This window comes from Micrasema longulum, unplaced genomic scaffold (assembly GCF_059751315.1).
Source record: "Micrasema longulum isolate JH-2025_06_02 unplaced genomic scaffold, ASM5975131v1 h1tg000889l, whole genome shotgun sequence".
Taxonomy (NCBI): domain Eukaryota; kingdom Metazoa; phylum Arthropoda; class Insecta; order Trichoptera; family Brachycentridae; genus Micrasema; species Micrasema longulum.
Window position 1 is genome coordinate 48,256 of NW_028278080.1, and position 15,497 is coordinate 63,752.

The 15,497-nt window shown below is 31.4% G+C and overlaps 1 long non-coding RNA gene across 1 annotated transcript in view; it reads right to left on the reverse strand.

The window, feature by feature from the left end:
- LOC148278342 (uncharacterized) overlaps nucleotides 1-15,497 on the reverse strand; it is a 190,347-nt gene that overhangs the window by 10,726 nt on the left and 164,124 nt on the right. Inside the window, exon 2 of the long non-coding RNA XR_015823216.1 lies at nucleotides 12,839-13,180. This is a non-coding gene — a long non-coding RNA (uncharacterized LOC148278342). The remainder of the gene's footprint in view (nucleotides 1-12,838; nucleotides 13,181-15,497) is intronic.

Below are 15,497 nucleotides of genomic sequence, written 5' to 3' on the forward strand. Positions count from 1 at the left end.
ACATGAGCATTACTTTTTAAGAGAAAATAAATATGTGACTGTGTCGGTTACGTAATATCAGACGGCGAGAGTATTTTGCATAAATATTTATGTAACATTTTCAAGAAACCAAAAAAATGTATCGACCTCAAACATCGTGTGCCGTTACATTCGATAATTATTTTTACTGACGCAATAACTGCCGTTCCTATCGCCGCCATTAGCACCGTGCAGACTAACACGCCGAGAATAACGAGTAACTGAAACCTGCGCTAAATAATTGCTGTCAACGCATTCCAAACACTTTACCAACATTTAGCAAGATTATTGGATAGGCGACCCGATGCAAAAATAAATTTGCGAAAATTAAAATTGTTATTATTTAATTTCAAAAAGCACGTAATTACTTTTTTCCGAATTGAAAAATATAACGGAAGGAAGTTCGGTGATTTCCCTTTTTTATTTGATAATCAAAATAATCAAATTTAGAATAAAAAATATTTTTATTTTTCGTATTATTAGGTCTATGATTAATTTTTAAAGTTTAGCAATTTTGAAATCAATCCGCCCGTGACGTTTCGCTCTCATCGGAAGTTCTGCTGACTGGTGAGTTAGATTACCGGAAACCGGAAATCTATCACAACAATCTATCCTTGGTTGATTCGGAAAGACTTGTGACTTAGTTCAAGGTAGTTCGTTTTTATAAAAAACATTTGTATATTTTTTTTTCATACATTTTTAAGAAACTTACCGTACAATTAAATGCTCTAATTGTTACCGCGTGTAAGAAACATCTTTATTTTATTATTTAAATAAAACACGAGTGATACTTTAATCCACATATTTGGAATATCAAGTGACCGGTTTCATCGTATTCGCGACATCTTCGAGACTGGTATCTTTATTAAGGAGTTTAATGTATTTATAAAAAACAGTGGTAATGATTTGTATAAGTACATTAAACTCCTTAATAAAGATACCAGTCTCGAAGATGTCGCGAAAGCGATGAAATTGGTCACTGAACAGTGTCACAAAACAGTGGTAAGGATTTGTATAAAACATTGAACTCCTTAATAAATATACCAGTCTCGAATATGTCGCGAAAGCGATAAAACCGGGCACTGGATATTCCAAATTTGTGGATTAAAGTATCACTCGTCTTTTATTCATATAATAAATTACAATGATTTTCCATCAAGAATTTTCACTTACAAACTTAAATGTTTTAAACATCTTAATACCCAATTTCCTGTTACCCTGAACTTCCTCATTGTTGGAGTAAATTTGTCACCAGGTACTTAAAATATTTATTTCCGTAAAATTTCACAATAGCTTCCAATGCAAAACAAATAAAAAAGCTTAAGCCAAAAAATGTCCGACAGAAAGCATACTTCTCTAACGATAAGATAACGGATTTCACGGTCATATTTTAAACGTATGTTTCAAAAACTGTATACAGTATTCCGAGAATCTTAAAACGATCTCACGGACGAAAATAATTTTATTTATTTCGTTCTCGTGGCAACATGAAACTTGTTAAACAGGTTCACTTTCAGTTATCGCACTAGATAAACACGTCATACATCATTATCGGAATAACTCTGGCTAAACATAATATTTTGGAAAACATAAAAGAGGTTTGCCCCGTAAAAGTGATTATAATATAATACTAGTTTAATAATGAGATAAGCATCTTATTGAGCATAATAATTTCATTGGTAACTCAAACTGGACTAAAATCTGTAATAAATTTAATCACCACGTGAAAAGCTATTGCTGTGAAATAAAATAAAATCAAAATATTTTACATCAAATAAGTTATATTATATAAACAGAAAATTAAAACATTACCTAACGTTTTGTGAATGCATATGCAATGCTTATATTAAGCCATCACTAGGCTAGTCCACAGCAATAATGATTCTTGAAGGAGAGGAGATTCCAATTATTAAGATACTAATTATTAAGCACTGCCATCACGCTATTTTTTAGTAAAGGTAAGTAGAAAGGATGGAACGCCACATACATTAATATTTAAAAAGATTTATAAATTCTTCCACTTCCACACATCATAATAAAATGCAAAATTTAAAGAGTGCCGGGGATAATAAAAGTATGAATTTTTTATTTAGTTTACGAATAGTGAAAAATAATACCTAATATGCAGAAATATTCCAATAAAAAAAGACCACTATGTTTTCATCAATTACATGCAAAAAATAAATAAAATACATATCAGTCAATGGCAAACACATTTTTTTAATAATGCATACAGGTACAATTGAAATAAAATAAACGGTTTCGAGACGTACCCGTCGCTTCGTCAGGACATTAATTACAACGACTGTAATTAATATCTTAACGAAGAGACGGATGTGTCTCGAAAGCGGTAGACACAGAAAATTTGGTAAGTGCTTTTAAACAAATATTTACCAACATTTATGAAATTTTCAATCACAAAGTTCATGCTTCAAATAATTATTTTCAAGAAGATCTTCGGTGGACTCTGAAAATCGAAATTTAAGTTTAGAAGCCTAAATTTAGTGCCAGTAGACGCTTTAAACATTTGTTTATACAGGTTTTTTTTTCATCATAGCTACTATGTTTACACAAAAAGCTGAAAAATCCCGTGAAATAAATAACTTAGTATGCCTACAAAAAGGGCATATTTCAGCCATCTTTCAACCGAATTATAGATAAAAGTTGTGGTTTAAATTACCTAAAAAAATATTATTCCTAGTCACTTCACTTTTCAATTCGACATTAAAACACGAATAAAAGGTCGTTAGCATTATTTAATCCATTAAACAATTTCTGTATTTACTCTTGATCTTTGACTTTCCCATAATATGGAAACGAAAGTGAATGCCACACAATCAAGGATTATCGTTTTTGTTATCAAAATACAAAATCTGCGAATAATATAATATATACCTTGACATTTTATTACTACCCTGTCTGTATTTTTTAATATAATTTTTATTGAAGTGATCGCTTTAATAATTTACCATCAATAATAATTTAATAATTTACCATCAATAAAGTAAATCCACTTCTTTGAGAAATTATACAACACCTGAGCCCGTATTACAATGGGAAGTTAACAATTATCTACAACGTTCTGTATGAAAAATAGACATGTTCAATTATAGGTTACCGACGAAGTTACTTTAAATTTTCACATTTTCGTAAATAAATATTGATTAACTTTTTACCGTCTCGATATGTATCGATGATGAAAGCGTTTGGTATCGCAGCCCAAGGCCCAGAAATGTTGTTAAATGTTATAATATGAAAAGACGTATCGACAGGTCGGTAAATCATCCCGAAGTAGATAGAGATAGTAGGAAAGTTAAGTATACCGTCTAGGTATGTACCGATGAGGATAACGTTTGTAGTTACCACTGATAAGAGTAATGTTTAAAAACAAACAAACGTTACCTTTCTCCTACGTTGAATGTAGCAGCAATATTAATACAATATTGAAAAAATATTTTATCTTCAACCTTAAAAACTTTATCGAAATTGCCAACACAAAAACCAATCACAGACTGACACAATTTTTTTTGGCACGCAATCTTTATAATCGAATAAATATGGAGACAAGTAAGTCATCATCATTCCATGTCCGCGCCCTAGTTGGAGTATATGATTTCCACAAAGAGCCTCCATGCATTTCTATTAGCATCCAGCTCGTATGAATCCTTCTAAGTCGGGTTCGCGTCCCGTAGTTCCGACACGAACAGCCGACAAATAGTCAGCAGCTGACGTCCAAGACGTCAAGAAACTATGCCTCGTAAAGTAGGCAAGCGTGGTTAAGGCTCTCAGGAGACATCCAACAAGTGAGTAAAAAGTAAAATAAATAAACTTTTAATCATAAATGGATTTCTTTAAAGACTAATAAAGAAACAGAAGCAGCATTTATTTATAAAAATAAAAAATATAATATTTTGTGTTTGAAACGCAAAAACCATCGACGAGCAGTCATTTCATTCATAACATTCTAGATTGAGCTCGAACAGAAGGTGTCAAAAAGCTCACTTTCCTCCACTTGGCATTCCATTTTGAAGGCATGTAATCAAATAAAATAGTACATGTAACATAAAAACAAACACAACATCTTGTAGAGCAGAAAATTTTCTTTCGTAAAGCGTATAAGCTTTACCATTTTGTTTCACTTTTGGTGCTCATTTTGAAATTCTGAATAAAACGGACACAACTAAAGTTAGCACCCAATTAATAATTAAAGTGAAGCACGCGTACCAAATTTTTTCACCATCGTTGTGCAGTTGGTTAGACAGCCAACAATAAAACTGGCGTCGTAGCCGCGGGTACGATTTTCGTCAGTTGCAAAAAATACATTTTTTAATGAATCAGGATGTTGTGGTGTATTTTTCATAACTTATAACGTTCCTGGACTGTCACTTGAATGACCACCTTACTTTACTTACCTCATGCAAGAAATGATCAAATAGCCCTATAGTTGGTTTATTGATGCAATGCCTTATGCAGCACTGGGTACAAAAAGAGATATAAAGAAATCAAAAATATATTTTTAAATCAATTACACCATAACAGGCCCGAAATCACAAATCTTCTTCTTCTTATCAGCCCGTTTCTCTCCGCTGCTGGATATGGGCATCTTTAATTTTTTTCCATTTTTCTCTGTCCTTGGCACTTCTACCCATGTCCCACGAGTTTGACGATATCGTCAGTCCATATCCTCTGTTGTCTCTCCACTTTCCTTTTATTTTCGTTGGGTCTCCAATTTGGTATTCAACCCATCAATTTCTTGTCTTACCACGACCCGCCCGCTGCCATTTTGTCTTCCCACTCCTTCTGCGATATCGGTCTTCTTTGTACGGCGTCTTGTCTTCTCATTTTCTATTTGATTTCTTAAGGTAACGTCTAGCATTGAAATCCCAATTACTGTAGGGGATTGCAGCGCAGAAACAAGAAGCACCCAGACTTGAGAAAAATCAAATTCAATTTTTGTGTTCTCATCGGGAATTAAACCCGTAGCCTTTCGTCTTCCGTCTTACCCGTGATGTGCCATTTTTAAGTTTGTTTATTTTTCTCTTTGAATGTCAGAAGTCATTAGATGCTTTTAGTAGGTTATATAAATGCAAACATTATAAACAGGTACTCATTATTCTTATCCCATTCTCTATGACTGCACATGAATAATACAAGTCCGTTAAGTAAATCTTCATCAGCTGCTTTCTCTGCTTTCACTGACTTCTCCAACCATCCTTCCTCAAACACTCCATCAGTTCACCTTCCAAACATTCTAGATAAACTCTTCATCCGACGAACAACTGAAAGGTTTGCGAGATCGGGTATTATAGAAATACTTTAAAAATAAATACAGGTTCATAAAAAACGTAAAAATATTCAGAAAACATTACCATTTTCGAGATGTATTTAAGTATTTTACTTTTTTAAATTAAAATATATAATTATTCAGATCGTTTCTTTGCAGTCTTAATCTTAGGAATTGGTTTGAAGCAAAATTTTACATCTCATCCTCCACTACGCTTTATTATCTGTAGCCATATTCAGCTCAACATATGAGGCGCAGCTCAAGTCCACGGGCACTTCTAAGTGGTAGAGACACTTGTTCTAAATACTCCTGTCGCGTCGGGGGCGCCCTCCGTAATTTGTCTCCTCAGCAATTATCTCTATTATGTCATGCAGGAGACCCTCATGGCGCATTATGTGGCCGATCCATTAGGATCGCCTCTCTAAAATGGTTTTGACTTAAGTGCTTCCCTTCTTTAATTCTACTGAGAACCTCGTCATTAATTATTTGGTCTCTCCAGGCAATTCCTTATATTCTTCAGTAGCACCACATCTCAAAAGCCTATTAGTATTTTTTTATCTCTATCTGTATGTCTCACAACTCCATCAATATGCAACAGTCTTGGCGATTTCCTAAAAGTCGTAAATTACTTGTGCTTGAAACGTGGAAATTCAGTTGTGGTAGAGTAGATTTGAAACTCGTACATTTTATCCGTGAGTCAACAACACTATTAAAGACTACCGTCCGGTTCAAAGTTGCAAGTCTATAAAATATGGATTCGTAAAGATATGTGTACTAGTATACCTGATGCGTGAGTATGGAATTCAACCATCTACAGAATCGGCAGAATGGTGAATGATACACATTGTGTAAAGAGAATACACAACCCAGTGAATGACAGATAATAAGCTCTGTAAAATCCTATACGTCCGCATTATCAACAGCTTAATTTCTGAACCTACTGGTCCAAAAAATAATTTTTAAAAAATAATTTCAAAAATATTTTGAGGCGTTGCGCGTTGCTTAGTATGCAGGTGAAATAATTTATTAAAATGAATCTCACCAGCATCAATGTTTCAGTTTTTTAAAGTCACAAAAATCAACAGATAGAAGAATTGAAGAAATATCGATGTTCAAACATTGGCAGAATAGTGAATGTTACACAGTGTGTAAAGGTAGCAACTTTAAAGGCAATTAAATTTCATAAGCCTTGTAAATGAGTTTATATCCATATTTCCTTCCCTAAAGTGTTTTCCATCTCTCTTATAGTATGTTAGCTTCATCTCTGTTGAAAAAAAACTCATTTTGATATCAATCCTGTCAAGGAAACATCCATAATTCGTCTACAATGATTTCGACTTACCTAAAATATTGTCGATATTTAAAACGAGTTAACTAACTTCTGCGGAGCAGATTTTCAAAGAATTTTCATGGAGAAATTAAAAATATTGACATAAAAAAATTGTTTTTTTTTCCGCACTTATTTATATTTTTTACTAAACACGTGAGTTGTTTGGAACATGAGTTATACGTCAGCTGGTTTCGTGGTTACTACCTCATCATCAGGACTGTATTTACTTAGAATTATTCCAGTCAGAAAATTAAAATGGCTCATACAAATTTGTAAACAAATAAATGTAAAACGTCATACCACAAAGCGAAAAATGTTTTTTATATTTTTAAAAAAATTCATGGAACAATGATAAATAGTTAATTGATTGAACTCAATTTTTCGACCAGCCATTCACTGTAAATAATCATTAATCAGTAGCCAAAACTGAACTAATGAACTACCGCCATCTCAATTATTTACATTTACTAATTACATACTCTATTGTTGATAATGATTTCTGGTTGACAGTAATGATAATGTGTTATATGCTTGAATATATTGTTTTGCTATTACACTCGTAAATATATTATGTACTTTGTAAAATAAAAACCAAAAAGACGCGAAATGTCAAACAAGCAATGCAAAACAAGAACCTGTCATCCACTATAAGTTACATTGATTTTATGATAACCTCGGCACCACACTGGTAAATAGTTGTGCCATGACCGTGGAGTACTTAGTTTGATTTCCGGCGGCAACATCAATTAAATCTTTAAAGCGCAACTGATAATTTTGCAGTTTCAAAATGCAAATAGTTGCCTACATGCATATGCGAAGATAAATTTCCAAGTTATGACGTATTTTTCTCTTTTCCAGTCAATGGCAACCTATGGTATAGTGGGCTGGGGAGGTTGCACGACGTCTATCATAAACTACTTAGACGATGTACAAAAAGCAATACTTACAGTGATGCTTCGATGTCCCCCCACTTTCCCATCTGTGACATTGTTTGAATTCATAAAGGTACTGGACATTAGACTTTAAGAGTCATTGACACATTTCTGGTCATGCGGTTACAAAAGTAGATCCCAGCAGAATGCTCGTACGAGGTTTTCCTGTAATTTGAATGATTTAATACCAAAAACACCTATGACTTTTACTCAGAGGAACTTTTCTTTTTTTATCCCAAGAGTGTTCAATATCCTGGATGAACATATTCAGTTAATAATAATAAGAAAGAGTGTACAAGTTTGAATTCTGTCTAAGGGAAGACTGCTGCGAGATATAGCATAGATTTATATGCTATTAAGCGTGTTATTCAGATGTTTATTGAAAGATGTGTTGATGTAATTTTAATAAAAAACGAATTGCTATTATTTAACCATGTACATGCTTCCACTTTCCATTATGTTGTGTCCCAACTCAATACTGGGCTCTTGGCGTCATAGAGTTAGGGATACGTTATTATTATTTTTTGTAATACATATGTATTTGTATGAATAAATCAAATAAATAATTAAATCATTTAATAAACTCTTCCTTCCCGGTAATGTGTAGCTAGTACTTATTGCATCTTATAACTTTTACGTACTGAATAAAACAATTTATTATTGAATAATAAATACTTATTGGATATAGAAAAAGCATTTGACATAATTCAGTTACACAACCAAAAGCTTTCCAATGTGTCGCAAGTTGCAGAGTATAAAGTAAAAAATGTACCGAATATACGATTGTCCCAGACAAAAAGTTATTTTTTGTGGGATTTCGTCCAGTATCTGGTTGTATTATCATTAATCTGCTTATTCGGGGCGCATTGCTATCTTCTTAATTTAACCCCGTTACGCTGGAGTCTAGCTGTCTGCTAATATCATGCAAGTAGCCATTTTCTCTTATCACGCAGTTGCGACCGAGAAAATTATTATCGCCAATTGAGCAGGTAACTCAAATATTCTGACATTGGAATATACTGCTTGAAAAGATTGTCTCAATTGTTATTGAGATATTTTTAACAACTAAACAATTATTATTCCCCGCAGAAAGTACTTACATTCTTATTTCAATTTTTTTTTCGTGTTTTTGTGCAAATAATATCGAGATACCAAATGTTAATGACTAGGAGAATATATAATGCATCGTTACGTGGCAGTATCTATTAACTGATTTTTCTTTTTTTAAAGTACCTACTCTTGATTTCTCATCAAGAAGAATATTTTGTTTCAAAAAAATATACTTAAATATTATTTCAAATAAAATTACGTATTTATTCTTTCATGAGAAACCATCATCAAAAGGAACACTGTTTAAATTATCTCCTTTAAAAAAAAATAGAGTCCTTTTGGTCCAAATTTTCTAACATGTAGCAGTCGGCGACAACAGTACACACGATAAAGTCATGTTTCTATCTACTTTTTTATTTGAACAATTTTTTAATTTGATAGTATTACAAGCGATTATTTTTTAGAATTAATACGTTTATATAATGGAATTCAAACGAGTGGAAATCCTTGTAAACGTGATTATTTCGGTGGTTGGCTAAACTTGTCTCTCATAGTACCCACTAGGTACTGCCTTACTCAGACATGGCTATAATAATGAATGTGTAAATAATGTTGACAGCTATCATTAGTTTACGTTGTTCTATGAACTAATAGTAATAAAAAAGAACCTTATGTATATATAATACATACTACGTGACCTTGTTTTAGCGACATTCAATCAAAACACGTCTTGGAAAGCATAAAAAATGACATGTGTCATGTGTTTATGTAGTGAATGAGACAAAAGTGCAATAAAACATTGAATACCTTACAATATGTTGAATGTTAAAAAACTTCGTATAGTGGAGTTGGTTGCATCGAGATTAAGTTCAAAATTAGTTAATCTATGCCTGTGCGATTAAAAATACAATTGTATGTGTGGATTAGGACTAGAACGAGTCTTTTTTATTTTGTCTTTAAATAGTACAAACATAATAAATGAATGTCCTAATATTAACTTATATCTAATTATTATTAAAACATATACTAATTATAAAGCTTTTTCAAACGATATACGTACACTTAAAAAGAAAACTTCTATAAAGCTAACACGAAAATTTATCTGCTAAACACATGTTTTTTTAATTGACATTTAAATGAAATAATATTTTTTTGCTCTCTTATTTACAATGGTATTTCCTTATAATATAACTGTACAGCTCGGTGCATCAATGAGTTCTGTGTACTTGTTTTCCTACAAAATGGTAGTCTTACTTCATGTTTATTTCATGTTTTATATCCGTGTTCACATTGATTACAAAAAACCTTTTGAGTGAACTCTTTTGAGGTATAACCATTAATCATTTTATGAACAAAAAACATTACATTAAAATATATTAATTGACGTACTGTCATAATTTTTGCATGTTTCAGCATCAACTTTATTCTGGTGTATTTATTTTTTTTCAAAATTACTCTCATAGCCCTATTCTGCAGAACAGTAAGTTTATTTTTTTCCCCTTCAGTTGCCAAAAACAAAATACTACTACAATAATTTATATGAGGCACAATTATGGAGTTATAAATCATCCTGCACGAATCTGCAGTTATATATCTTCTGATTCTTCCCATAAGAGAAACCTTCCTTGCTATCTTTTTTGGCACATATCTTGTATTCTGGGAAAAAGTCAATCTAGAATCTATTATAATCCCCAAATATATTATCTCTTTCACTTCCTTTAATATTTCTGCATCCATCATTATTGTTGGTGAAATAGGAATTTTTTATTTCCTATGTTCATAAACTTAGTTTCATCTGTATTTCAAGTCCATGGTAAGTCTAAGGTATTTTTTTATAAAATCCTCATTGTGTCGACGTGATATATTAGTTCTAAAGGCTGATCACCATGAAATACCAATGGAGTGTCCTATGCACTACTGGGTGTAGATATGTAAATGATGATGACGATAATGGTGCCTTTATCTTATTAAATATTTTAACTTTTTAGTAAAAATGGACAAAGTGGATTTTATGCAAAATGTTAAATAAAGCAAACTAGTATTGTACTCTTTTACAAATAATAGTTTTTAAATTAAAAGTTACCTTTAAAAGTCACTAACCTTATTAAATATTAAAAACAGTAATAAAAGTGACTTTTGTATTTACCTTACACTGTCTAATGTAGACTGTCCGCTACATACTTGAATACAAAAGTGATTTTAAACATTTGTATCGCGTGGTGACTTCTGAATTAATTTGTGTACATACTGGCTTTTATAATTTAATTCAAAAATCGTCACCAGGGTAAAATCCTTGACAAAATTTTAAGCAAAAAGTCGGTTGCATGTGTTCTGTCAAAAGTATAATATGGAATATGTTCAAATAGTCATTTCTTTGTATTTTTTAAAAATATTTTAAGTTTTGATAGGGACCGCAACTTATTTTATTATACAAAAAAATGTACACAAATAAAATTATTTCTTGTTTTTTTTATGTTCTTGTATTTTTAAATCTTTTATACATGATGCAGCATATTGTCTACGTACTTAACATATGAAAATAAACCTCATTAAAAAAAATCTACTTAAAAAAACACAAACAAATATATTGTTTCAATTAGAATTAGAAAAATTGGGCAGGGAAGGGTTTAAATTTTAACATAAATTAAAAGTTAGTTACATAATAAAATGTATTTAGGCAAAACAAAAGTTACGTTTTTACTGTTATAAATTTTACAAAAAAGAAACTTTTAGAAATATTTAATTATTTGATATTTTATTTATTCCACATTCCATTATGTTGCATCCTAACTTAATATAGGGCTCTTGACTTCATAGAGTTAGGGATACGTAATCATTCTTTTTTTATAATATGTATCTTCATATAAATAAATAATATTCATAACGATGATATAAAAATAAATAACTATCCACCATAACAAATGCAATATAAAGTCTCGCAAATTCCTGTTAAATATAAAACAGCTTGTTTTTGGATAGGTACTGCAAAAAACTAAATATGTTTATTTATAAATGCACAAGGTTGTATTTCTATGATTTTTTTTTATAATTAATAATAATTAATAGATAAACAAACGTTAATTTATACTATTTAACCACTGATCGACTTTTCTATCTCCGTTTTAAAGACGTACCCGTCTTTTCGTCAGGACCTAAGTTTGTATAATTAGAGTATTGGCGAAGAAACAGGACTCAATTTAGTATAATTAGTGTCTTGACGAAGAGACAAAACTTGAGTTAGTGTAGTTAGTGTCTTGAAGAAGAGAAAGAACTTAAGTTAATACAATTAGTGTTTTGACGAAGAGAGGGGAACTTCTCGAAACCGGTTGACATAGTGTCGGTACGTGGTAATATATTAAACATAAAACCACGATCCGGAGATGGTCAAACTATCACAAGTATACAACTTGACTTTTCATATACATATATGTTTTCATGACATATTTTTTGGTACTTTCTTTCCTACACCCAGTACTTTGATAAATACTGTTAAATCAAATTTGCAGAGCTAGTTTTCACGGTCGTGTGGTAGGGTCTGCGTGCCGGTTATGCAAAATACCTGGTTCCGATACCAGGTAAAGCAAAGTACTTAAGGTATGATATTCAAGTACAAAATATGCCGAGCCACTCCCACTTGGAAGGAGTAAGCAATGACAAGCTAAAATCACCTGTCAAAATGTCACCTCATTCATTATTCTTTTCGATTGTGATCAAATTTTATTCAATAAGACTAATATTAAGATTACAATTATTCACTTTTAAGTTGTGCTAATGGACAAATATTCAGTACACTGATATAATTAAGTACATAACTGAAGATAAATAGCGTAATTCAACTCAACCCTTTACATATTTTGGACTGGACACATATTTTGTGTTGATACGTTTATGGAGTGGGTGATTTAATATTGGTTTGAGCGAATGAGACAATCCTTTTAACTTCTACCTATATTTATTTGATTATATTGAATAACCAACTTTAAAATGGACTCAGTATTGATGTAGACATTTTTAACTGCACGTTGCATTTATACAGAAAATTTCTTCATGGGGTCGATTATTTGGGATAGTTGCTGAATGTGCATCTTGAGTGGTTTATGCTATGTATATGTGCTGCGTGTAATGTATATGTTTGTGTATGTTTTATATGTGCGTTCATGTGTGTGTGCGTGAATGGTTCAGAGTGTGCATTCGGTATTTTAATTTATTACCTCCATGGAAAACGCAAATGTTAGCAATTATTCTTTTCTCATTTGAAATTCTTATTTATTTTTTCATTTTTTGTCACATTTAATGTTTATATCTTTTGCATAATTTATGAAACCTTAATAGGTCTTTTTATGTTAAAAAATGTATGTTTTTAATACTTATTATTTATGATTGTATGTTTTCTGAATAAAATAAAATAAAATAAAACCACAAAATAAGGGCTTCAAATTTTATATTTTCATCTAATATGTTTGTTTATAATTTAATTCAAATTAATTGTAAATAATACCTTTTTCACTATATTGCTGACGACTTTTGACAGTGAACTGAAAAAGACAGTATTAGAAATCGAAATTTCTATCACAACAAAAAAAAACACCTTTTGTAATAAGTACACCAGTCTTATTACAAAAGATGTAGCGAAAACGATAAAACCGGTCACTGAGTATTCCAAATTTGTGAACATAAGTATCACTCGTCTTTTTTACCATGATAACTTTATATATCTCCCTTTTTTGTCATGTTCAGCTCGCTCTTTGTGATCGATGCATTTTTAAAAATTACATGTTTCGATCACGTTCTGACCACCAATCCAATATTCAGCTCGGAGCCGGTGGCGGCGGTACCTGAATCGAAATGTCACCTGCTTGTGATCCGCATTTAAAGTGACCTACTTATTCCGTGACCTTGATCGATTGTCACCAATGAAATTTAACAATCTTATTCAACGAGATACTATCTTGTTCCCAGAGATATTTTTTTTACGAAAACGTGCGTAGAGAAAAAGTGTATGAGTTGTACCTGCCAAGGTGTTTAAATACACCCACAATTACATTACTCTCACCGCGATGTTAACGCATTTGACTACCATGCATGACGTACCGTTCGATTCCTGACAAAATTAAAATGAAAGAATGTTTATTTTAAATGTCATTTTTCTTTATAATATATTTTCCCAACCAAAAATATTCACACCGTATTTTATTGACCATAAGACGCACTTTTTTACTCTGAAAATTCAACCAAAAATTATGGTGCGTCTTATGATCCGATGCGTCTTATCGTTAAAATTTTTTTTTTTTTTAATTGATAAATAAATTTTGGGGTGTGTCTTATCGTCCGCAAAATACGGTAAATCAAATAATATACTACAACATCCAGACAAATCGAGCAAAATCTTTCTAAGATTTTTTCGTGCAAATAAAAGGAATTAAACCCACGACGTCAGTTTTACAGTTGGTCGTCTAACCATCAGCACCACGGGGTCTTTCTAGTTTTGAAAATATTTGAGAAATAAGCACTCGATTCGGGAAAAGGTGTTTTGGTTACGTTTTCTGTATCCAGGCGGATAAATATAGAGTTCTGTTTGTGAGGTAGAACCAGACCCCCGAACGGGTGTTTTTGACTCGACCGCTGCTCTTAGGAAAGAATCCTGAATAAGGTAATCAAAGTAGTTTGCGGATTTACCTACTATTCTTGAAGTCTTAAGACTCGAAGACACGTAAGACTCCTTATTTAATTACCTTACCTTTCATGTAATAAAATTAACTAGATATTCAGTCATTCGAATAAATATACAATGCCTTCTGCACTACTTGGTACGGATATGAAAATTATGACGATGAGAGGTTTTTTTTTAAAATAAATATTTGCGTTCTTATAATTTACAGAAATATTTCATTTTGAGGGCCATTTTAAACAAGTTGTAAATAACTAACTATGAGAAAATGGAATAAAGTTGGGGTAGAGTGGGATTCGAACCACAGACCTTTAGTCCGTGAGTCTAAGACACTAGCCACAGGACTACAACCCGATAAGGTTCAGAAGTTATTTAATATTCTACGAGTTCAATTTAAAAAACGTGTTAATTTGATTATATTTACAATTCGTATCATCTCAAATTATTAAACTTAAATGCTTTTAACTTCAACACTGCTCAGTGTTTACATTTATATTCGTGAAATTAAAAAGAGAAAAAATGTTTTTCTACCAAAGGTGAGGTGATATGCAACTAAGAATATAACAAAAAAAAGATGTAAATATTGTAAGTAAGATACCTCAGCGAAATTCTTCTCGCGAAACGTAATATGTTATTCCACAAAATAACAAACAGGTTTTTTTATGAAATTAACAAAGGACGGAAAAAAGAAAGAAAACATGAAGTCATTCTTGGAACCACGTTATGTAATGTCTCAGAGATTTATAAGTCAAATAAATTATAATAATAAAATTATAGTCAGTCAGATAGATAAGCAAGGTATGTTTAAAATATAGTCAACTAAAGTTCAAAGAGTCATATAATATAGTCAACTAAAGTTCAAAAAAGTACTTTGTTTTTTTTTTTAGTTTATAATTTCCCCCAAAACATAAATGTAATTAATAAATTCCCCATTTTTAAATGAATTCGCATAACTATAATCATTGTACACGCTGAACTTACGTTCAATTAATTATTACATTAGTATCTAGAATTATATAGCTACCTTCAGTCCATTTAATCTTTACATTAATGGTCCGCATTTTTGTTTTTGCGTTTCAAAATAAAATAAACGTTAAGTAGACTCAAATCAGTGTTTGATTTCAATATTAAAATTGAAGTTCAAATATTATTTGTTATTTAGTTATTTTACATTTTACTTTCTTTTATTTGTAAAAACACCTCACCTGGCATAAC